At 47.2% G+C, this 23,729-nt stretch overlaps 2 long non-coding RNA genes across 3 annotated transcripts in view; both read left to right on the top strand.

The window, feature by feature from the left end:
- The first annotated feature begins 6,712 nt into the window (after window positions 1-6,712).
- LOC135178064 (uncharacterized) lies at window positions 6,713-19,444 on the top strand. The gene is made up of 3 exons (XR_010303341.1): window positions 6,713-6,794; window positions 9,970-10,056; window positions 19,052-19,444. It is a non-coding gene; the product is annotated as an uncharacterized LOC135178064 (long non-coding RNA).
- A 3,102-nt stretch (window positions 19,445-22,546) lies between these two features.
- Window positions 22,547-23,729, top strand: part of LOC135178063 (uncharacterized) — a 48,701-nt gene continuing 47,518 nt past the window's right edge. For both annotated transcript variants that reach the window (XR_010303339.1, XR_010303340.1), the window contains exon 1: window positions 22,547-22,620. This is a non-coding gene — a long non-coding RNA (uncharacterized LOC135178063). The remainder of the gene's footprint in view (window positions 22,621-23,729) is intronic.

Here is a 23,729-nt window from a genome sequence, read left to right as displayed (position 1 = left end):
TGGATCATCCTCATGGAAGGGCAGATCCCTCTAAGTGACCCCCTGTGAAAGGTCAGCTTCAAGCCTCAGTTGTAGGAGTGTTCTAGCCCCTCCTCACAGTCTCTGTGTGAGTAATCGGAGTTTTCTGTGCCTGAGGGCCCTTGGTATCCAGGTATCCAGTCCCCAGGTCTGCTTCTCCACAATAATAACAATTTCTCATTGATCTGGAGGTAAAGGGAGCTGCCAGGAGCCACAGTCTGAGTGTGTGTTGTAGCTGAGAATAAATCAAACCTGCCAGAGTCCTGGCACAGTTCAAGCCTGCCCTGCTGGCTTCAGCTCCTTGCAGTATGGCAGCACAGCACTTGGTCAAAAAATGCAAAACCAAGTGCAGATTAATTCTTTGGCAGATGCATCTTTGTGGAGGGAAGGGAGGAAAGTCCTGACTTCTTGTGGTTCTTCACAGCCAGCTGCTTACTAGGATTTGGCTCTGCAAAGCTAGGCTTGTGCAATCCAAATACTACAGAACTGTGTTGTGGATGGGTCCTTTCTGCAGTTCCTCCACTGCACCTGAGAAAAGGAGATATCAATCTGCCACCTTGTGCTGCACACCATGAGGACCTCAGTGGTGCTTGGCAGTGAATGTTTTGGATTTGAGTTCATCCAGTCTGGAGAAGAGCAGTGATGAGGCTGCAGTAGAGCAGAGCTGGCAGCACTGCATGTAAAGGGCTACTTATTGCAAACATTGCTTTCAGCTGAAAGCCAACAGCTGAGTTGCAAGACAAGGAGTTTTTTCAAGAGAAGTTCACAGGTGTAGAGAAGATCAAACATGTAGGCACTAAAATTAGAGCCCCTTTTTTGTTCTGGTGTCCTGACACTGAGATAACCCCTAACTTAGGGGTTGTACCATGCTGTAATATCTCAGAAGAGCAGCAGTTCAGCATTCGACCTTCCTCTTCTGCCTTGTTTCTTCTGGGTCCTTTCCACATGGTACTGCTCAAGTGTTGCTGCTGCTCCTGGCCTGCTTCCAAATGCTAGCAGGTGGCATTTCTGAGAGAGCTGTGAGATTTTCCCTCGAAGTGTGCATTGCTGCGTTAGGCAGCAGGGCTCCTATCAGATAACAGATCTGCATTCTCCAGGATGATCTCAGTGTTTTCCAAAGAGAACAACTTCAAGTGCCCATTTACACAACAGGCTTTCTTTCCTTTCTGGGTTGTCTCAACCTGAAATGAACAATGGCAAATCTCCTCAGTGCTGTAGCTCCTGAGCCTGGAACCTAAGGGCAGAAAGGGTGCAAGGTGTGCAACTGCACAAAGATTGGAGCTGCATAGCTTTAGGCTCTGCTCCAAGCCTTTCCCCCTGGCTGGGGCTACCCTGCAGCAAGATGCTTTGTTCTTGGATCTGGCAGGGCAAAAAGACACTGGCTGTGCTTGCCCTTGCCATAGTTTGCCCTGCCACTCCTTCCTGGGTTGTGAGCTCAAACAGGCCTCAAGACTCAAATGGGCAGCAGGAGTGCAGCTGCCTTCTACTTAATGTAAAGCCTGCTTCCTCCAAAGAGAAGTTTCTGCTTCTGTCACCAGACTGCTGAGCCCTTAAGGGCAACTGAGCCTAAATGTGCTATTAAAGACAGTCTGGGTCTTCTTTTTGAGGTAGAGGTTTGTTGTTTGTTTTTTGGAGATGGGGACATTTCATCCCTGGAGGTGTTGAGAAGAGGCAGAGATGTGTTGCTGAGGGGCATGGTTCAGCACTGGCCTTGATATGGTCAGAGTGTGGTTGGATTGGATGATCTTAAAGGGCTTTTCCAAACAAAGCAGTTTGATTCTATGATTCTCGGTGCTGTGATTTACACCACATAATATGTGCCAACATCTCAGCAGTGCCCTTGAGCTGAGCTTTGCTGTTCCACGTGCAACTGAATTGTGTGAAGCAGGATGGTGACTTTTCACAGGTCTGTAGGTAGGCTTTCCATTTTCCACGTGAGCTGAGGCTCAGATATGTGTGGAGAGTCAAATATTGTTCAGTGTGGTGGCAGGGGAGCATCCTTGGCTGGACTGCAGTAGTTGTCTGGGTCAGACTGGTGCAGCCAGGTTCCTCAGGGTGCTTGGGCAGGACAGGAAGCTCTACCACTTCTGCTAGTCTATGGCTGAGGGATTTTCTGAACCACAGGTAGTGTCTCTGTTTTTCCTAAGCCAAGAAGGATTTTTTCTTCCATTAATTTCTCAAATTCTCAGAAAGATTTTGGCACGTGTAGTGTCCTGTGACTCAGCTGCATAGCACAAACAAGGCATATACCTTTTGTAGTGATGGGATGGGGGTCAGTGGTTTGAAACTGGAGCAAGGGAGATTTAGGTTGGACATCAGGAGAAGTTCTGCACGATGAGAGTGGTGAAATACTGCAACAGGTTGCCCAAGAATGTGGTTGAGGCTCTGTCCCTGAAGACAGTCAAGATCAGCCTTGAAGGGCCCAGGGCAGCCTGCTGTAGCTGGAGAGGTGTCCCTGCTGAGTTAAGGGAGTTGGACACGATGACCTTTGAGGGTCCCTTCCAACCCAATGCAATCTGTAACTCTGTGAAGACTCTGAGCAGTGTTTCCCCAGAAGGCAGGGAGCAGCTTAGCCTGCATGCTTGTCCCCTGCCTCTCCAACTCGCCCACCTGCAGCCACACCAGCACCAAGGCAAGTTGCCATCTTCCCGCTGCTTCCTCAGCGAGGAGCCTCCTTGCCTCAGCCCTGCTGCTGTGCTTCCTGCTGAAGAACTGCACTGAGAAGGGACAGGACCAGACAGCACATCACATTTCCAGTTTGTCAGCTGTCTCAAGACTGTCTGCAGAAATTAGTGTAACGTCCTAACGGCGTGCAGCACTCCAGCCCCCAGCAATGAGCTGCGGCTGCGTTAGGACGCGGAGCTGCCAGCAGTGCCCATGGTAATTTCCAGAGTTTATTAAGGAAATCATAACAATGCAGGGGTGTTTGCGCAGATTTATCTCCCCAGTAATGTATTAAATGAGAATGGTGACACTGGAGACATAGATTAATGTATTAGCATTTCTAACTCGAGCTTAGAGTCAGGATTATATCACAAAAGGAATTAGTTTTGTGGTCTCTTCACAGATCCATTTTCGAGGCTGTCCTTCCACGGCTCGCTGTCAGTCACTGTCACTGGATAAATTCATGTTTGTGTCATTTTAATTCTTGTTATGCTCTTTGCTATAAACAATGGGGCCCTGGGAATTTGGATGCTTAGCAGGCTCTGGGAAAAGAACTTGTTCTACTGCTTCAGTTGTTGTTTTTTGGAGCTACTTGGCAAGTTTGTATTTCTTCCACATCTGTTGCAGTCATCCCAATAATAACATCACAGGTTAGGTTTCCCAGGGAGGTTGTGGATGTTGCCTTACTGGTGGAATTCAAAGCCAGGTTAGATGAGACCTTGAGCAAGCTGGTCTAGTGGAAAGTGTCCCTGCCTGTGGCAGGCAGTTGCAACTAGATGATATTTAAGGTCTTTTCCAAGCTAAACCATTCAATGACTCTGTGGTCACAGGACATTGCAAAGGCCACACCTCCATGCTATGGTTGTCGCTCGCTGAACATATGTGAAAGAACAAAGACTGGAGCCATTGGCCTCTCATATTTAAATGCTTAGGTTATTTGTGATCTCAGTAACTGAACTGAACCTTTCAAGAATCACAGAATGCCAGGTTTGGAGGAAGCCCAAGGATCATCTGGTCTAACCTTTAAGAATCTGCTGGTGGTGTAAAATGAGTTTGAGAGCAGCTTACCCTGTGTGCCTTTTGGATTTGTTGCAAGGCAGGCTGCAGTGTAGCCCTTTGCAGTTACCCTTTGTCAGCTTTGCTGCTGGAAAACCAGGAGAGGTTTCCCACAGCATTGATGCTGGCACAGCTTTCAGTTTGGATGTGGGAGGGAGGTCTTGACAATGCGCTGCAGGGGTCTTGTTTCCTCTTTCAGTCTTCACACCACACGTGAGGGCTGTATGTGAAATTTAGACCTTCAGTGAGCAACAGTAAGAGAAATCCATATGTGCTGTCCCTCTCCAGTCTCCCCTCGGAGAAACAGAATGGGTGAAAGGGGCCTAAAAGATCCTATACTTCCAAGTCCTCTGCCATCTAGCTCCAACCTCCTGCTAGACCAAGTTGCTCAAGAGCCCATCCAGGCTGGCTTTGAACAGAGTTGAAGCCCTCACTACTTGTCTGGGCAACCTGTTCCAGTGCTTCACCACCCTCATGGGAAAAATTCTTTTCTTAATGTCTAATCTCAGTTCAACTTCTTCCCACCTGAAGACATTCTTCCTAGTACTATCACTACCCACCTTTGTAACCAGTGCCCCTCGAAATGCTGGCAGGCTGCAGTAGGACTGTAGGACTTGTGGCTCTGCAGTATTTTTTTCTTCTGTGCTTGTCTGTACATTTGCAAAGGAGAGGACTGCTGAGTGACAGCATGGAGAGCTGAACACCCTGCCCAGGCTGCACCCTTCTGTGCAGTCAGATGAGATGACAGCCCCAAGCCAAGCAGCACATGCTGATGATACTTTCTCACCATACTCTCTCTCTTTGCCTTGAAAATAGATGGCTCCATTCCCATCCTCTTCCAAGTGTTCAAACAGGATCGAGACGTTCCGTTGGAAGCCTTGTCAGCCTTACATCTCCAGAAATCTCTGCTGGCTTCATCGCTTATCTCTTTTGGCTAAACTCCTCAGATTTTTCAAAGGTGCATGCTTGGCTAGAGTGAGTTTGCAGTTTAAATGACACTTGCCTCAATTTAAATATCAGCAGGCTCATGTGGGTTTATTTAGTGTGTATGAAAAGATGATCAAGCCAGCATGTCAAGCAGTTCATCTCAGACAGTCAGTATTTCCCACCAAGGCTTTATCTGATCTATATGGGTTCAAGTTAGTGGTTTATTTCTTTTGTGTCAGGAAAATGCTGATTCATCTTTCTCTTTGTTTTTCTTTATAGACTTATAGAATTGTTCTAGTTGGCAGAGACCCTTAAGATCATCAAGATCACTCAGGCATTGGAATAGGTTGCTCTAGAAGGTGGTGGGGTCACTGTCCTTGGAGGTGTTCAAGAACCATGTGGACATGGCACCTGAGATTATGGTTTAATGGCCATGGTGGTGTTGGCTTGATTATTGGATTCAATGATCTTAGAAGGCTTTGCCAACTGAAACATTTCTATGATTCTATGATTATGTGATCAAGTCTGACCTTTAACGCAGCACTGCCAGGTCACCACTAAGCCATATCCCTCAGCACCACAGCTATATGGCTTTTCCACTCCAAGACACTCCTGATTCAGTGGAGAGAGGATTTTTAGTGAAGCTAAAAGCCAGGGGAATGTATTGGTTGATTTCTCTCTGCACTGGCTAATGCTGGTAAAACAAGCCAGAGTTTTGTGAGCTTGGGATGTTTTTATGCCTGGCTCAGCACACCAAAGACAGGTCTGGCCCTTATCACAGGTGATTGGGGCCTGAGTGGGTGTTTATATCTGAGGCTTCTATAACTCCTGATTTACCTACAAGTTAGGACTTTGCTTTTGAAATTGGGCATCTCCCAGAAGTGACAGCTTTTTTTACTTGTTACTTGGAGCAGGTGCTGCTTCCAAACAGAGCATCCCAGTAATGATGGCATAGAGCACAAAGAGGGTCAAGTGTGACAAGATTATCATAGGCTAAAGTGTGATCTAATGTGGGGACAGATTTTGGGGGACTTTGTCTATCCAGAATTATACTGAGCTTCCTATAAAGTTTATATATATATATTTACATCTCTCTGGGCAAAAACACTGGCCTACAGTGCTATGAGGTCTAAGGGGCTGAGCATGAGTCTTGTTCATGAGACAGGGCCAAGAAGCAAAGTGATTTGGTTGACTCTCTTGACTCTACTGGTGATCTTTTGAATGAGGATCTGTTGTCTGTTTGAACCTTTGTATGGTGTCAGAGCATAAAACCCTCAGGCTCAGAGGTTATTTAGAATGGGTGCCTGATATGAGCATAAACAACCTGCAGATCACACAAGCCAAATGTGTTCCTGAAGAGACTTAGGATGAGCTCAGATAAGGTCAGGGCTCTGTGTCATGTGTGCAAGGTGTGTGATTAGAACTGGAGATAAAGCTGGTAAAGCTCAGCTTTAAAGTGATGTATCTGTAGTAGCAAACGGAGGACTCTGTGTGAAATTCTGCTGCTTGGCAGCTGCAAGATGAATGGAGAGTTTACCACGCTTAAGGGACCTATCAGCATAATGTTTATTTTTCTAGGTTTCAGCAGTACCTGGCGCTCATCAGCAGGAAAACCTCATTGCTCAAATGAGGAAACTATTTCAGGCTGCTGGTTTTGACCTTTCAAGTTGGCACGAATGAAAGCCAGGTTAATGAAATGTGCTGCTCCACTAGCAAGTCAGGGGAAAACCTTGTCTGCTGCTTGGAGAACCAGTAAATGCCACAGAGATTTATGCAGAGCTCTGGTGTAACTCCAGAGCTGTGTGAGCCATCTCTGCATTAGACACTGAATTTCTGTGGGGAAAAGAGGTCACCTCTTGGCTCTGGTGCAGCCCACAGCCGCTGATGTCTCAGAGTAGCAGATAATGATAGTCACTGTGACTTGCTTGCTAGGAGACAGTCTGTTTACTGTTCTTGTCCTTATTGCTTGCAGGCTTCAAAGCTTCCTGAAGCACAGTCAGAGCAGCTGCACCTGACATGGCGTGCTGAAGAATGGCAAAAATCCTCCGGCTGGCCACCAGCTGCTGAGAAGCACCCATAGGAGCTGGCTGCTAATGAGAACACCTTGGAGCTGGCTCTAAATTAGTGAGGTACTTGGCTCCCTCTTTGCATGTCCTGGGATCATAGAATTGTTAAGATTGGATAAGACCTTGGAGTTCATCAAGTCCAACCAATAACCCAACACTACCAGGACCACTAAACCACGTCTTGAGTTACCTCATCGACACATTTTTTTAACTCCTTCAGGGATGGTGACTTCACCACCTCCCTTGGTAGCCTATTCCAATCCCTGACTGCTCTTGCAGCAAAGAAATTTTTCCTCACCTCCAGCCTAACCCCTCCCTGGCACAATTTCAGGCCGTTTCCTCTCCTTCTATCTCCTGACACTAGTGAGAAGAGGCCAACCCCCACCTCGCTGCAACCTTCTTTCAGGGAGTTGTAGAGAGCAAAGAGGTCTCCCCTCAGCCTTCCCTTCACCAAACTAAACAACTCCAGTTCCCTCAGCTGCATGCAAGTGTTTGTATTTTAACAACCTAAATTATTGCAGGCAGATATTTTTAAGGTCAAAATATCCCTGTGAATGGGGTACAAAGTTGGCTAGGCTCTTCAGAGCTAGTGCTCAGAAAATGGAACTGTTTGGTGTTAAATGCTTGTTATTTGCTGAGTAAGTTGCTCTGTGGTAGAGCTGAACTGCTGGCTCTGCATCCAAGTAGGCTGCCTCATGTTGTTCTACCAGGTAACAGGAGGTGCCTCCCCCAGACCTTGCAGCCTGTGTCTGTAAGGTGCCAGTGTGTGATTGGCAGCTGATGCCTCTCTATCTCAATGACATTGTGCACAATGAGACATTTGTCACCAATATCCAGGCTGAGGCATTTGTTACTCTTGCAAGTGTCTGTACTTCATGGTACTATGGAGCATGGTTTGGTGGACACGGTGGTGTTGGGTTGATAGTTGGACTCCTGAACTTGAAGGTGTTTTTGAACCAAAATGATTTTGTGATTCTTTTCTACACCAGTGACCACAGCCCTGTACTAGTCTGAGTACTTGGGGGAGTTTCTCTGCCACTCTTTGCTTTTCCTATTGTTTGGAGGAATAAAATCCCCTTGGAGGAATGAACACTTCCATCAAACTGTAGCACTGGGGAGCAACACCAGCTATCTCCAAGGCAATGCAGTAGGCTCCTACTTTTAGAGCATACCACTACTTTAGGATCAGGTGGTTTGTGGATGGGACCTTGAAATTAAGAAATCTTCTTTGTCAGACTTCAGCTCTGGAGAGTCTCTCTCCATCCAAAAAACTAAAACTGGCATTGTAGTTACTGAATGTGCCACTGAATGGGATGGAAGGAATAATTCAAGGAGGAATTTCAAGCTTCTTTTCCATTGTAGCTCCCCATTGCCTTGCTAAAAAACATGGGAAGAAGAAATACTATAGCAAGACCCTTTCTAAAAGCAATCTGGTGTTGTTCCTTCTAAACTGACTTTCCCTGGAGTAAAGGAAAATACATTATTATTTTCTAAACCAGGTATCCAGTACCATTAGACATGCCCTGTGGCATCACTCCTGGCCTCCAGCTGCTGTCCAGGAAAGCAAAGTTCTACTGTAGCTCCTTTGTTGCCTCTGTTGGCCCCACATGAAAGTCTTGGCTGCACTGCAGCATCTTGAATGACACTGGGTGCTGAGGCATCAGCGTGGAATCTAACCCCGTGTCTCAGGTTGGCCCCAGCTGCTCATAAGAATTGTGGCCGTGGATAAAAGCCTGTAGATAAAATTTCATAGTGGATGACTCCTTCTTGGGGCCATTAGCCAGGCTGAGAAATCAACCTTGGTGATACAAGGCAATCTTCCACCTGAACTGCAGGACAGCTACTCCAGCCCCACAGTCTGTTATTTAAAGCCTGGTTTATAATGGAATTGGGTACTGCAGCAGGTATCATTTATAATATATTAAACCCATCTCATAATATATTTTAATCTCTGCTGATGAATAGCTGGGACAGTTTTGCAGGTTCTGTAACATCACTATGGCAACATCCTTTGGAAAAAAAAACCCCTAAAATACAAAAGTAGGACAATTGAGACCTAGCAAGGGCTGGTCAAGGAAAGAATGATGACACTTGTCAATTTGCATTCCCTGCAGTTTATTTTCTTCCTGGAATTGGGCCCTTTCCTGGTATTTTTTGCATGTGCTTTCACGGAATTGCTTGCAATGTTACTGACATCTTGCATCTTCTGTAACCTTTGGAGGCTCAGCTGGGAGATTTGTTTTCCATTGCACCACCAAATGATTTAGCTCACCCAAGAAGATGATTAGAACTCAGCAGCTATTGGTGGACTAGAAGGTATAGCTTACCTCAGGTTTCTAATGGTTCTCAAAAATCAAAATAGTGCTAGAGGAGTGCAACCTAACAAACTTCATTTAGAAAAATGGGCTCCAGCTCTGCTGTGAGGACAGGCTGAGGGAGCTATGGTTGTTCAGCCTGGAGAAGACTCCAGGGGGATCTTAGGGCTGCCTACCAACACCTGAAATGATCCTACAGAAAGGCTGGGGAGTGACTTTTCACAAGGGTGTCTAGAGACAGGAGAAGGGGGAATGGTTTGAAGCTGAGGGAGGGCAGGGTTAGACTGGATCTTAGGAAGAAGTTCTTCAGTACAAGGGTGGTGAGACTCTGGAACAGGTTGTCCAGGGAGGTTGTGGATGCCTCTTCCTTGGAGGTGTTCAAGGCCAGGATGCATGAGGCCTTGAACAGCTGAATCTAGCTGGGAGGTGTCCCTGCTCATGGTGGGGAGGTTGGAGTAGATGGTCTCTGAGGTCTCTTCCAGCGTGAGCTTTCTGTGATTCATGGCATTGTCTGACTTACCAAAGGGTTGACTGTTTCTAGGAGTCAGGTTGCTTGTTTGGAAGCTCACATTTTGACTCAGCCTCTAAGTGGCAGGTGTTTTTTGTCTGAGCTGTGCTCAGCAGTGCATATTCATCCTTCGCTAGCAGAGAACAAAAGAAAGAAGAAATCTCATTTCAGCCTTCTCTCCAAGCCATGCTGGTGGATCTCTAGCATCATCAAGTCAACACCACCATGCTCACTAGGCCATGTCCCCAAGTGCAATGTGCCCTAGTACAGGGGTGCAACCACTGCCCTGGTCCTACCGGTCACATCATTGCTGATCCAGGCCAGGATGCCATTGTCCTTCTTGGCCACCTGGATGCACTGCTGGTTCGCATTCAGCTGGCTGTCAACCAGCACCTCCAGCTCCCTTTTCTGCCAGGTAATATTCCAGCCACTCTGCTCCAAGCCTGGGAGTTCCTGGGGTTGCTGTTCCTCCACCAGTTATGGCAGCTGATACAGACTGAAGGTAAGGATATACCTAAAATGTCTGGGGTCACCCAGGCACTCAGCTTTCTCCTGTTTGTCCCAAAGCAGAACACAGATGTTGACCTTTACCTTACTAATCCATCTGCTTACTCAGACTTTTGCTGGAAGGGTGGCAGCCAATGAATTCCTGCCTGTAGGGCACATTGCAGGGTGTATCCATCACCGTGCCAGTGACATTTGCCAGCCGATTCTTGTCTTTTCAGAGTAATTTTGTTCGTGTGCCCAGGGAAATTAGTACTGAACTGTTAGCAGGGTTGAAAAACCATCTCTGGAATAAAATGTCTTTTAACTGTTCCTATTTAAGACATTGCTTGCACAAACCTGCTGATTAGAGAGAAGCAGGAATCCTCACGAGGAGCTGAAGTAGTGAACTTGACGAGTTCCTATTGTGACTTCTGGTTTTGTATTCAGCGGTTACAGAAAGCCTCGTGCCGTGGGCATCTGTGGTGTGGGATCACAGTCTGCTAACAATGTTAGCATTTAATTTTTTCAGTTACATTGCTCTTGAAACACAGATCTTTAAATGTGCGGCTCAAACTCCATGGTTAGATACATAAACAGTGAGGAGACACATTTAGTTCTTCTCCAGTGAAGGAAAAACTTCCACAGCTTGGGAGTGGTGATGTAAATCATAGAACCATGGGACTGGCTTAGTAGGAAAAGACCTCCAAGATCATCCAGTCCAACCCACCATGGCCATTAAATTGTGTTTCTTGAACATCTCCAGGGGTGATGACCCCACCACCCTCCTGGGCAGACTGTTCCAATGCCAGCAACCACACCCCAAGATCTTTTCCTGCCAGGCAACTTGCCAGCCACTGTGACCCATGCCTGCAGCATTGTGTGGGGCTGTTTGTAATCCAGGTGCAGGACCTAGCCTTGCACTGGGCCTGGTGCTCAGACTGCAGCTATGGGCTGTTCTCTCTAAGAAAAGGTAACTTCATTATGAAAGTGAATGAAAATGGACACACTGGGTCTCTTAGCAAGCAGCCTGGTGCAGGCAGGTGTCTTGGTTTTGGACAGCAGTGTTTAGGCTCATAAAATTTCTTGACTGGGTTTCCTCTCATACACACAGAACCACAAAATGGTGGGGGTTGGAAGGAACCTCTGGAGATCATCTGGTCTAACACCATAGGTAAAACAGGGTCACCCAGAGTAGATTGCTCAAGAAAGCATCCGGGTGGGTTTGAAATCTCTCCAGAGAAGGAGACTCTACAATCTGGGCAGCCTGCTCCAGCATTCCAGCACCCTCAAAATAAGGAGGTATTTCCTTATGTTCAAGTGAAGCCTCTTGAATCATAGAATCAACCAGGTTGGAAGAGACCTCCAAGATCATCTAGTCCAACCTATCACCCAGCCCTAACCAATCAACTAGACCATGGCACTAAGTGCCTCATCCAGTCTTTTCTTGAAGACCCCCAGGGACGGTGCCTCCACCACCTCCCTGGGCAGCCCATTCCAATGGGAAATCACTCTCTCTGTGAAGAACTTCTTCCTGTGAAGAACTTCTTCCTAATATCCAGCCTATACCTACCCTGGCACAACTTGAGACTGTGTCCCCTTGTTCTATTGCTGGTTGCCTGGGAGAAGAGGTCACCCCCCACCTGGCTACAATGTCCCTTCAGGTAGTTGTAGACAGTAATAAGATCACCCCTGAGCCTCCTCTTCTCCAGGCTAAACAACCCCAGCTCCCTCAACCTCTCTTCATAGGATTTGTGTTCCAGGCCCCTTACCAGCTTTGTTGCCCTTCTCTGGACATGTTCCAGCACCTCAACATCTTTCTTGAATTGAGGGGCCCAGAACTGGACACAGTACTCAAGGTGTGGCCTGACCAGTGCTGAGTACAGGGGAAGAATAACCTCCCTTGTCCTACTGGCCACACTGTTCCTGATGCAGGCCAGGATGCCATTGAGTTCCAGTCTGTGTCTGTTGCCCCTTGTCCTGTCACTGGGCATCACTGAGAAGAACCTACCCCTTCTTCTTGTCCCGCACCATTTAGCTCTTGTTGAGCATTGAGAAGATCCCCTCTCAGGCTGCCCTCCTCCAGGCTAAACAGCCCCAGGGCTCAGTCTTTCCTCATGAGAGACTCACCTCAGTCCCTTCAGCATCTTTGCAGTCTCTGATAGACTCTCTCCAGTAGTTCCCTGTCTCTCTTGAAGTACATTTGGCAATTAAACCAGCTGAGAGCAGCATCACGTCAGCCTGTTTTCTTGTTCCTCATGGCAAACAAGTACTTTCTTAGGCCAGGACCACTGGACCTGTTCATAACTGAAATCTTTGAAGTTTATGAACTGTGAAATTAGGTGACTAATAGACAGGTGAATCGTTAGGCAGAATGCCACAAAGGCTACATCCAGACCATCTTGTTCCTGTTTCTTGCATCTCCCTGAAGACAAACACAAAAATTTCAGCACAGAGTAAGAAACATAGCACAAAAAAATCTGCATGACACTGAGATCCCAACTAGCTGCAAGGGAATTGGTTTTACCCTGGGACATGGTGGAAACCTGCATCTTTCCATTTGCCTGCTCTGAGCATCACATCTGGAGGAGGTTTTACTCTCTGCTGTCTTTTTTTCCCCTTTCTTTCTTCTTCTTCTTTTTTTTTTAATGTAATACAGGAGAAAAACTTCACAGCCTTTCTTTTATCTGCTGGAGATCTTGATTGCTAATCTAGATTGTGTCAAAGAGCAGGTGAGGGAACTGGAGTTGTCTGGAGAAGAGGAGGCTGAGGGGGTGACCTTATTGCTCTCTGAAACTCACTGAAAGGAGGTTGGAGTGAGGTGGGGGTTGGTGTCCTCTCTCTAGTATTAGTTAAGAGGAGAGGAAGTGGCCTGAAATTGTGCCAGGGAATGTTTAGGTTGGAAATGGGGAAAAATTTCTTTGCTGCAAGAGTGGTCAAAAATTGGAGGAGGCTGCCATGGAGGTGTTCAAGAAATGTGTGGACATGTCACAGATTCACAGATTGAATTGGGTTAGAAGGGACCTTCAAAGATCATCTTGTCTAATACCCCTGAGGGCAGCAGGGACAGCTCCAACTAGAGCAGGCTGTCCAGGGCCACATTGACTCTGATCTTGAGTGTTTCCACGTCCCTGGGCAACCTGTTCCAGCCTTTCACCACTATCATTGTGAAGAGATGCTACTTTGGGATATGGTTTAATGGCCATGGTGGTCTTAGGTTGACAGTTGGAGTTGATAATCTCAAAGATCTCTTCCAACCAAACAATTCTATGATTCTGTGACTTGTTCCAGGCCCTCCTGCCCTCAGAGATATTCTGACAAAAAGTCCTCCTAGCTGTTTTTAAGTTTTAGCCCTCCCTGTGGGGAAGAAAAGTCTAACAGAGACCCAGCAATAAAGCAGATCAGTGCAGTCAGTAGCTCTTCATTTCTTACTGGAATGATTAACTCCATAGGCTTTTTTATAAGGGTGCTGGAGCCCTGGAGCAGGCTGCCCAGAGAGGCTGTGGAATCTCCTTTTCTGGAGATATTTGAAATCCACCTGGATATGTTCCTGTGTGAGCTGCCCTGGATGATCCTTCTCTGGCAGGGGGGTTTGACTGGATGGTGTCTGGAGGTCCCTTCCAACCTCCAAGATTATGTGAGCGTGCACTCAGGAGAGTTTGTGTTGCGGTTTTGCACATGCCCCTTGCTTTTAGGTTTCTCAAAGGATGTGATTTGGGGTATTGAAGTGCTCCTCATTTTTATCAGAGCTGCTCTCTGACTTACCATTTCACCAGTTAGTTAATGCCACACCTGGAATGGGAGTTGTGTGTTTTAGTTAATGAAATGGAACATCTGCTGGGGCTCATGTGTAGTATAAATGGTATTTCCTTTGTACATCAGGCTGAAGGCAGTCATGGATCTGCTCTTGGCCTGAGCTCCTGCCTAGCCAATTATGATCAAAGAGCAGACTTCTTGACATGATGCACATCCCCTTGAGGCAATGTAAAAAACAAATGTTGGAAGATTACACAGAAGCAGGTGAGCAGAAGGGGATATACCCATTTCCAGAGTACAAATTCTAAGCAGTAACAGATGAATCCAGACAGTGATTGGAAAGCTCATAACTGGTTCATAAACTGCTCATGCTGCAGTCTGTGGGCTCTGTGTGCAAAGCTTTCCATCATAGGCTTGTTGTTCTGTCTTTAAAAGCAAGAGCAGCGCTCTGGGGAGAGTTAAAGAATGTTTGGTCTTGATCTGAAAGGTCTTTTCCAATTGAAATCAGTCATGGAATGCCAGATTGGAAAGGTCTCCAAGGTTTATCTGGTCCAACCTTCCTAGGTTGAGTTGAAATGAACTGACTCAGCACCCTGTCAAGCTGAGTCTTCAAATATCCACTGCTTGCCATGAGAGATGATTCCAATGTCCATCTGTCCTCATGGGAAAACATTTTCTTCTTGAGTGCAATGGCAATCTCCCCAGCAGTAACCTGGCCCCATCACCCTTGTCTTTTCCATGGAAGTCCTTGTGAAAAGGGAGCCTCCATCCTCCTGGTAGCCACCTTTTATGTCCTGGTCCATGGTGATAGGGTCTCCCCTCAGCCTTCTCTTCTCCATGCTGCTCTCTCAGCCTTTCCTCACATTCAGGGCTTCCAGGCCTCTGGATCATTCTCTTGAGTCTTCTCTTGACACTTTCCAACCTGTCTCCACATTTTTTGTACAGCAGGGATCAAAACTACAGGCAGTGCTCCAGGTGTGGCCTGACCAGCACTGAGCAGAATGGGACATGACTTCATTAATAACTTCAGCTCTTCATTTGCTCAAGGAGGATAGATGAACAGATACTGATGTTGTCAAGTTGTCTGAATGCCTAATAGGAGTGAAATCAGAATAATATGCTTGGGTGCTGAAGTCATAAATGGATTAGGTGAACTTTCCTGGCTTCATGCAGCCACAGCACTCTCATCAGACCTGTCATCTTCTCTGTTCATCTTGTTTGCATAACAAGTATTTTAGCACCTGTTTTTCCTTTACAGAACCTAAATTTCATGTGGGACTTTGCAGGAGGAAGAGTTGGGTACATGATTGAAAATTAAGGGAATTCTTTGCTCCTGTCTTGCTGGAGGTTACTGCTGGAGATGTATTCTTGGCTTGGCATCAGTGGCAGGAGACAGAATCCTGGAGCAGCCTGGTTTGGAAGGGACCTCCAAAGCTCATGTAGTCCAACTCCCATGCTCTCAGCAGAGGCATAGAATCATAGAATGTCTGGGGCTGGAGTGGACCTTGAAAGGTCATCTGATCCAGCCCCCCCTGCCAGAGCAGGATCACCTAGAGCAGATCACATTGGAACGCATCCAGATGCTTGTTGTATATCTCCAGAGAGGAAGACTCCACAATCTCCCTGGACAGCTTATTCCAGTGCTCTGTCACCCTCACAGTGAAAAAACTCCTCCTCAGGTTCACATGGAACCTCCTATGCCTCAACTTCCACCCACTGCCCTTTGTCTTGTCACTGGGTGTCACTGAGAAGAGGCTGTCTCCATCCTCCTGGCACTAACTTGTGATGGCTTTGGGTGTTGCCCACCCCTTCACACTTATGAAATCACCTAGACTAGACTCAGCCAAGCTGGAAGTTAAGGAATGAAGCTTTATATTTACATCTTAGCACAATATACAAGCAGGTATTTACAATACATACAGCTATATACAGAAATACACAAGTTAAAGGTAATACAGAAACACAACAACCCTCCCAGAAATGAGTCCCCAGGAGGGGCTCCCAACCACCCTTCTGCCTTCTTTTCACCCTTCTACCTTTACCCCAGGGTATACCATATGTGCAGTGTGAGTCTGGAGGATCAGCAAGGGGGTTTAGAAAGCAGAAGGGCCCCTTTGCCTTGTAGTACTCTGTACTGTGCTGTTTCCTCTGGTAGTTGCTTGAAGAGGCCAAAGTTGGCCTTGCTGAAATCCAGAGTTGTGATCCTGCTACATATCCTGTTCCTACCACTCAAGATCCTGAACTTCACCATCACTGGGGCATCCTTCACCTGGTCAGGTTGCTCAGAGCCTGACCTTGAATATCTCCAGGGCTGAGGCCTGAACCACCTCCCTGGGCAACCTATTGCAGTGTTCCAGCACCCTCGTGCTGCAGAGTTTGTTCCTAACATCTGATCTCAATCTGCTCTTCTGTCATTTCAAATCATTGCCCTTGTCCTGTCACTGCAGGCCTTTGGAAACTGTCCCTCTGCAGCCTTTTGGTAGCCCCCTTCATGTACTGGGACATTGCTGTTAGGTCTCCCTGAAGCCTTCTTTTATCTGGGCTGAACAACTCCAGCTCTCTCAGCCTGTCCCCACAGCAGAGGTGTTTCAACCCCATGATCATTTCCATGGCCCTCCTCTGGACCCACTCCAGCAGGTCCATGTCCTTCTGTGTTGAGGGCTTTGGAGCTGGATGCAATGCTACAGGTGAGGTATTATCAGAGCAGAGATTTGTTGGATGCTTTGCTTTAGTACCTTGGTGTGTGGCTTGCAAGCTAAGAAAAGGTTGCTCTCCAGTACTCTGACAATTTGATACCTGATGACTTCTGGTTAGGAGTGGAAATGAGGGTGGATCTCACTCTGCTAATTTCTAATCCAGTTGCTTGTCCCATCCCAGTCTTTTCGGCTTTGATGGTCAAAATGAAGAAGTGAAGCATGGCCAGGGGTAAAGTCTTGAGCAAGCCATGGCAATAGCTTTAGGAATGAAAAAGAGAGGCTGGGCCTGCAGAGGTGTTAATTTGCAAGCCCCTCTGTCTTGATGGCTCATTGAATTATGTTCTGCACTTATCCTGCTTTACTCAACATACAGCTGAGAAAAGCAGCCAAGCCATTTCAGAGGTAGGAGCACAGTATGATACCTCAGCAGGCCATGTTGTGTTTGCTCTTCTGATGCTAGGAACAATCATCTTTGCTCTCCCCACGCCTGGCTTTGGGGTTCCTCTTTAATCCCCTGTGCTAATGTGCTGCTCTGCCATATTAACGCAGATTAGCTCCAGGGAGCTTGGCACACCAGGGTGTTCTGCTCTTCGTACACATTATAATCTCTCTGCTTTCAATGATGTTTGCTACAGACTGAGATAATAGCTTCAGTGCTTTTATGACCTCTCTAACATGTTCTTTTTCTGCCCCTGCTCAGAATACTCCTGCTTACCGAACCTTTCAGCCAGCCAGCAGCCTGGCATAATTACCTGGGCACAATGACAGCCTTTTCTATAGATCTACAGGATTGTTTTGGTTGGAAAAGCCCTCTAAGATCATCCAGTCCAACTGTCAACCTAACACCACCGTGGCCATTAAGCCATGCCCATGGGTGCCATGTCTGCAGGTTTATTGAACACCTCCAGGGGTGACTCCACCACATCCTTAGGCAGCCTGTTCCAATCAGTGATCACTCTTGCAGCAGAGAAATGTTTCCTAATCTCCAATTTAAACCTCCCTTGGTGCAATTTCAGGCCATTTCCTCTCCTTTTATCAACTGATACTACAGAGAAGAGACCAACCTCCACTTCACTGCAACCTCCTTTCAGGGAACTGTAGAGAGCAGTGAGGTCTCCCCTCAGCCTCCTTATTTCCAGGCTAAACAGCTGCTGTTCTCCAGTCCTTTCATCAGCTTTATTGCCCTTCTCTGGACCTCCTCCAGCAACTCAGTGTCCTTCTTGGAGCGAGGGCCCCAGAACTGCCCCGGTACTCAAGGTGTGGCCTCACCAGTACAGTGATGCAATCACTTCTCCAATCCTACTGGCTGCACTGTTCCTGATGCAGGCCAGGATGGGGGACTCTCTTAGGTTGAGTCTCACTGCAAGTCTACTGCAAACAAAACTGGCATTTGAACTTATTAATTTTGACTAATTAATTCCTTTCATTGCAGCTGGAACCAATTCTAGAGTTCAGCCCTTCAGTCCTTACCCCTGGACTTCTTCCCAGGTGTGCGTTTTAGGATGCAGCACATGGTGTGTGTGGGCCCACTAGGTTAGTTTGATAGAGACCCTTCTTGGCTGCCAAAGCATTTAAGCCCACATTAGAGGGCTGCCAAAGGGATTCTACCAGTGTGGCCATGTGAGGAGGGTGGCCTCTGTTTCTCAGGGTTGCTACTAGAGCAGCTCTGCTGCAGGCGCATGTGTTGCTGCTGGGTTTTGTCTAGCCTGTAATCTCTCTAATCCTCTGGCCAGATGTCCGGTGTTGTTGGGAGGCTAGAGGAGTTAAACTTCAGAGGTCCCCACACAGAGTTATCTTGTTGAAATTGGTGAGCAGTGCAGCTGTGTCCTGCATTGTGCCTGTGTGTGGTTTAGGGCCTGTCCTTAAAGACCTGCTGCTTGTGCTGGCTTTGCTAAGAGCAATTGCCCCCTCTCTTTGCAAGAGTGCTGTCAGAAGGGAAAGTCTGACATCTGTCTTCAGTGGAGAGCAGGAGTGAAGAGGAGAGAGTCAGCCCTAGCAAGGGCAGTTAATCCTGCTGCTGACAGTGAGCCTCTGTACTCCTTGCTCTAACTTTCTCTCCTCAGAAGATGACTTCTGCAGATGGGTGGAGGTTGTCAAAGCATGTAGCTTCAGATACCATGCCACCTTTAACATCAGTGAGAAGAGCCTCTACCATCTGTCATTACTGGGGGAAATGGCAGCATTGCCATCACCTCTGTCTTCACAGGATTCAAACTGGGCATCGGAGGCAGTTGACGTCTTCTCTTTGGGTTTGGTGCAAGGACTCTTTTTGCCTCTTTCCAGTTCCCTTCTGCTTGGGAGATAATGAGGGCTCCCATCTTCCACCTACAATTCATCAGGAAACAGTGCTCTTCAGCAGACTCATTAAAATAATGGATGGCCTCAGATGGGTAATTATGTCTGAAACTTTCTTGCTCTCCAGCAGCAGGAAAGCTTTCTGACATGGGATGTAGATAGAGGCATAGTCATACAGTGGCAGTCCTGCCATGGCCTTTAAGACATCAGATAGAGAAAGAGTGATTTGATAGCACCAAACCCAGATGAATGAACTGCTTCATTTAGGTGTGTGGCATGATCAGTTTGGTCATTTGGAACAGATGAATTTTGGACTGGAAAGACAACAGCAATTCATTGGGTGCGTGGGGATTGCAGTGGGGTTTGCAAGTCACGTTGTAAACCTGGCTGAGGGAAGAAAGAAGAAATCTCCTGTGGAGGCCATCATGATTGAGGGGAAAAGAGCTTGGGCTCACCAAGCCCTTCAAGCTATGCTGTCAAAGAAATGCATGTTCTGGTTAATGCATCACTTCTGATGACAGCCTGCATATGGTGAACTGCTTGAAACGTGCTTCTTTTGTCCAAGTTCTCATTCCTTAAAAGCTGGCTTTCAAAACTGTATTAGGAATGGAAGAGGCTTCTTCTGTGATTAAAAACTGTATAAAGCACCAGTCTATGGCATACATGTGTTTGCCTTAATGGAGTTCAGCTTTCTTCGTATGATCTGGGTCAGAATTCAAAGTAAGTTTGTCAGTCCTGTCAGGGTCTGGCTGTTTGGAAACTCAGCCCTCATTTAGACATGGAGCAGACATTAGGAGCTGCTCCACTTGTGGTCTTATGGAGTGCTCTGGGGGGGAAGGTACTGTTGAAGAGCTGCAAAATCTTAGGTATTTTGTTATTGTACTACAGGAGAACTCACTCAGTCCTGGAGCTCACAGTGGCTGGCACCCAGACAGATTATGTGATATCAAGTGTAATGAACAGCAGGACTTGTTTGCATATAGGCACTACTGAGAGAGAGGTACAGCCAGGGGACACAGAAGAATCATAGACTCATGGAGTTGTTTGGGTTGGAAAACCCTTTCAAGATCATTGAGTCCAACCATCAACCCAACATCACCATGGTCATTTAGCCATGTCCCAAAGTACCTTGTCCACAAGTATCTTGAACATCTCAGGGAACGGCTCCCTGGGCAGCCTGTTCCCATCCCTAACCACTCTTGCAGGAAAGAAATCTTTCAGCATCTCCAACATAAACCTCCCCTGACACAATTTTAGGTCATTTCCTCTCCTGTCACCTCATACTAGGGAGAAGAGACCAATTCCTATCTGGCTCCAACCTCCTCCCAGGGAGTTTAGAGAGCAATAAGGTCTCTCCTCATTGCTCTTCTTCTCTAGACTAAATGCTCCCAGTTCTGTCAGCTGCTCCTCACCAGACCTGTTCTGTAGACCCTTCATCAGCTTTGTGCTATTCTGGACCTGCTCCAGCCCCTCAATGTCCTTTTTGTAATGATGGCCCAAAACTGAACCCAGAACTTGAGGTATGGCATCTACAGTGCTGAGAATGAGGGCACCATCATTTCCCTGGTCCTGCTGGCCACACTGTCCTCAAATATAGCTGGATGTGTGTGAACCAAGTTCTTTGGTAAACGCTGTGCAGGGTCTCAAATGAGTTTTAAAGGCCTTTCAGTTTACTTGAGTATTTCAACTAGTACTGAAAATGAGATTTTCTGACCTTGTTTAGGGTGGATGAGGTTGTGACACGAGAGAAGTCCATTGTGCTATGGGAACTGAAGAGAAGACTCTAGCTGACAGCCCTGGGAACCCAGTCCACTCTCTGTGTGTTTGCAGGTGCCTCACCTCATAACTCCAGCAGAGCTGAACCCTGCTCCCTTCCTGGAATCTGTATGTGCTGCTCTGCCTCAAACACCAGCAGGTGCCTGTTTATGGGTTGTGTTATGAGGAGCTGAAATGACTCAGGTGGCGACCATTAGAGATCAAAGCTGTAAAGAAGTGTGTGTATGATCAGGCAGTGTGTGTTTGATGGCTGCTTATGAGCTGTGAGGAACATCTGCACTTGGTGGGCAGCAATTTCTGTTCCATATTGAATATTGAAGTGACTTATCCTGTTGTGGGCTGGTTTTCCTTCTTCCTTTCATCTCCATGCCGTTTTTCCTCCCTCTTCCAATTGCACGTGGATTGAACAGCCCTGATGAAAGAGCAGTAGGCAAATGTGTCCTGAAACAATTTAGCTTTGTGTAGTGTCAGATGCTGTTCTAAGAAATAAAGTTTTGCAGGTTTCCACTTAAAACCATAACTAAGAACTCTGGTGTGCCAAACCTGGGCAGCTGGAGCAGGTCCTCTGTCAGAAATGGTAATCAGCTGTCCTCCGAGGTGCACATAGCCTGCTTGATGTGCTGGTATGCCCACAGCCTGGAAGGTTCAGGTGTTTCAGAAATTAGTTATTAACACCTGTTTATCTTCAAGAAGACTACATTCTTGGGCTGCAAGGAGTGTGTTTCAGATGCAGACCAAGACTAAAGGATGTCTCTCAACGTAAGCTTCCTTCCCCTGCTCCTTGGAGGGCTCAGAGGTGATCATTGTACCTTAAACTGGATTTTGAAAATCAGCAAGATTTGTGTGCCTGCCTCATTGTAGTATTGCTACTGATCCTGTGTTTGCTGCTTAAAGGGCTTAGGAAGGCTGTATATGGTGGAAGTGCTGTTGGGGCTGGCAGCTGTGGATGTGTAGCAGTTTGTTGTGTCCTTTTCTGCTTTTTTGTGCTCCATTTCTGTATCGTTGCATTATTTGTTGTGCAGCACCATGGGGTGGTGAGGGTATCCAAGCCCATCTTCAGCCAAGAATTTGGTAGCTGAAGACGACAGTCCCCTGTGAGGCTTCTTGGCCTCAGAGTAGGTAAGACCTGTCTCACAGTAGCCCTGTGTTGGGCTTGCACTCTCACTGCCATGCAGTAGCCCCAGGGAAGTCAGGCCCTCTCCTCCCCTCTCACTTCTTGGAAGTCCATGCAGAAAGGAAACCACCTCTGGAGGCTCCAGGCTTAGAGAGTGGGGCAGTGCAGGACTGGGAAGAAGGACTTAAGCAACATTTGAAACTCCACTTTTATAGATGGTCAGGAGATCTGTGCAGTCCTGCTGTGCTAGTTGTTCCCCTCTCTGTGCCCTGCAGCCTTTGTTGGAGTTCATATGTGTCTCCATAGCTCAGACTCATCTCCTGTCCACCTCCATTGCCATCTTGCACATGACAACCAGCACATCGTTTAGCCCATTCTTCTGGCTTTGTGGCACACCACCTGCCATTTGAGCACACCTGCTGCACCATCCTTGCCTATGCTTCCCTGTACCAGGCCCCCTCCAGGTCTTACTGGCACTCCAGGAGGGAGAAACTTGGCAAGCTGCAGGCCAGCCAAGAGCTGCAAGAGGCTGAGGCAGAAAATACTGCTTTGGATCAGTAGAAGACAGGCTCCTGTGTTTTCTGCAGCTACTTTCAAGTGTCAAGTGAATAAAAATGGAACCTAGACAAAATCTGTTGCCCTGATACTCCCCCCAGCAAAGGTGTACGCAAGGGAGGAAGGGATCTATGTATTTGCTTGAAGGATTTGCTGGTGTCCTGGTTCTGCTGGGCCAGAATGCCAGGCCAGCTGCAGGCCATCAGCAGCTCTGAGTCAGCCAGCACAGCTGACCTGAGTTGGCTTCAGGTGTGTCCCCGCCCATCAGCAGCACACAGGATAAAGGGGCAAGTTTGGTGAGAAGAGAGCAGTTGCTTGCTAGAGTCTCCTGCCTGGACTTCTCCTGAGCCTGCTCCTCTTCCATCTCCTGTGGCCTGCCTTCCTGGAGAGGGTGAGTGTTGCACTTGTGCTGGGCTGAACAGAGCTTTATGTACCTTCTGTGGTCACTGGGGTTAATGTGGCTGGCTGGTTAAATCCATTTCAGCCTGTGAGGCTTCTCTGCTTTTCCTGATCCCCTTCTCTGCTGGGGTGGGTGTCATGGGGTGATGGAATAACCACTGGAGTTTAGCCTCAGATCAAGGCTAAATGCAGACAGATGGGAACTACTCATCTGCTCTCCTGGAGACAAAGGTGTGTGTGAGGTCTGGGTAAAGCAGGAGAACGAATCACTTGGCTTGGTAGCTGCATTTGGTTCCCCTCCTGCATGCTCCCAAGTGCAGAGGGAACAAACCCCTGTTTCTCAAGGCGTTGCAGTCAGCTCTTGCCAGGAAGGGCTGGATTGATTTTTTTTTTTTCCTGGCACCTTAATGTTTGTGATCAATAGCTGCACAAATGGGAGGGAGTTAATACTCTGCTGTCTCCTTGCTTTGCTTTGTTTGTTTAGATGATTTTTCTTTTAAAGAGCTTTATTTTAATAATTTTTCTTTGTCTTATTAAGAAAAGGGGTAGGATAAATGCTGAAGGATTAAAATAACTCTCTGGGCCTGACAGTTTGGCTTTATGTCACTTCAAAAGCAGTTCCCGTTGAGGAACATGAGCACTGGATTAAAGCTTTATTCCAGACTGGTAATTAAAAGGCTAAATCCCATCTAGAGCATTACAGCTCTAATGTGACTGGAAGAGGATTGCTTCTTAGAGCCCACAGGGATTTCTATTATGGCTTTGGGGACTGATAGCCACCCATCTCATTGTGACTCCTGTTACAGCAGATACCAAACAGCACAGTGTCGTATTACAGCTCTCCACTGGCATGATTTTGAGCAGGTGCTGCTATCTTGCAGGGAGGAACTGTGGCCTCACGTTCCCCCCTGCCAGACAAATGCTTGTGTGGCTGCACCTGCTTAAGCCCAAAAGCATTCCCATCTGCCACAGAGCAATTATTCCTGCCTGTAGATCAGGTTCATCACATGCATTTAGTGGAAGAAAACCACACCAGTTCATGCAGCCCCTGGAGTGGGGTTGAGTTTCCAGACCTCTCATTTCCCAGCACAGGATACCAAG

Source organism: Pogoniulus pusillus, chromosome 9, assembly GCF_015220805.1.
Source record: "Pogoniulus pusillus isolate bPogPus1 chromosome 9, bPogPus1.pri, whole genome shotgun sequence".
NCBI classification, from domain to species: Eukaryota; Metazoa; Chordata; class Aves; order Piciformes; family Lybiidae; genus Pogoniulus; species Pogoniulus pusillus.
This window is presented reverse-complemented; position numbering and strand designations above follow the sequence as displayed.